At 40.4% G+C, this 939-nt stretch overlaps 1 long non-coding RNA gene across 1 annotated transcript in view; it reads right to left on the bottom strand.

The window, feature by feature from the left end:
- The window catches only part of LOC144220029 (uncharacterized), a 3,722-nt gene extending 2,794 nt beyond the window's left edge, over positions 1-928 (bottom strand). The window contains exon 1 of the long non-coding RNA XR_013331597.1: positions 480-928. This is a non-coding gene — a long non-coding RNA (uncharacterized LOC144220029). The remainder of the gene's footprint in view (positions 1-479) is intronic.
- Positions 929-939: the final 11 nt, after the last annotated feature.

Raw genomic sequence — 939 nt, 5'->3', positions numbered from 1 at the left:
CAACTGTCTGATCTCTTGTAAGCAGGATGGAGTACTGGAGGAGTACAGACTTCGGGGCCAAAGTCAGGATGCAGCTGGGCCTTGCCACTTATGACTTGAGAGACTTTGAGAAATGTACTTCACATCTCTGAGCGCAAGGTTCATCTATAAAATGATGACACAGAGGAGATAAGCTTTACAACAGGGACTTGGTCTACACTCTGTTCATTTCTCTCTCTCCAGCACAGAAGACAGATAGCACATTCTACATGGGAGGCACTCTAATTTATGTATAAATTTGTTTTATTTATATTTATGTTCATGGAGACTTACTGACATGACTTACTATGACTGAAAAAAAATCGGTACACAATAAATGCTTGCTCCTTTTGCTTTTCTCCCCACTCTGCACTCTACACAGCAAAGTCCCTATTATGAAAGGGGCCAGTGGTGTAATGGATATCCTGGTGGAGAACCTGTTCTGTTCTCACCATCGTTACCTTCGCGAGGCTGCCATCTTGCTGGCACAGCGGACACATCTGTGGCTTTGTGGAGAGTCGCGGCGGGTCCTAAACCACAGATTGAACCAGTTAGTTTCTCTTAGCCTCCGAAATATTAACACTTTCAGAGTATTCATTTTTTTACGTTACAAAATTAAAATAACCACACTGCAGACTATCTGGAAACTAAAGAACCAAATTACATATGGTCCTCATGCCTTAATATAACCCTAGGAATCCCATCATTAACCTTGGAGCTCTTTTCATTTTTATAATAATGTAACATGTGATTCTAATTATAAAAGAAAATTCAAGTATATAAGTGTGGAGTAAAAAGTTTTTAAAAGCCCCATCCCTCTTGTCCTACCATATCTTTGGGAACAGAAAGCAATCTTTTATCTTTTCCTTCTTTTCCTTCCTTCCTTCCTTCCTTCCTTCCTTCCTTCCTTCCTTCCTTCCT

The sequence above is a fragment of the Crocuta crocuta genome, unplaced genomic scaffold (assembly GCF_008692635.1).
Source record: "Crocuta crocuta isolate KB4526 unplaced genomic scaffold, BGI_CrCroc_1.0 scaffold1, whole genome shotgun sequence".
Classification (NCBI taxonomy): Eukaryota; Metazoa; Chordata; class Mammalia; order Carnivora; family Hyaenidae; genus Crocuta; species Crocuta crocuta.
This window is presented reverse-complemented; position numbering and strand designations above follow the sequence as displayed.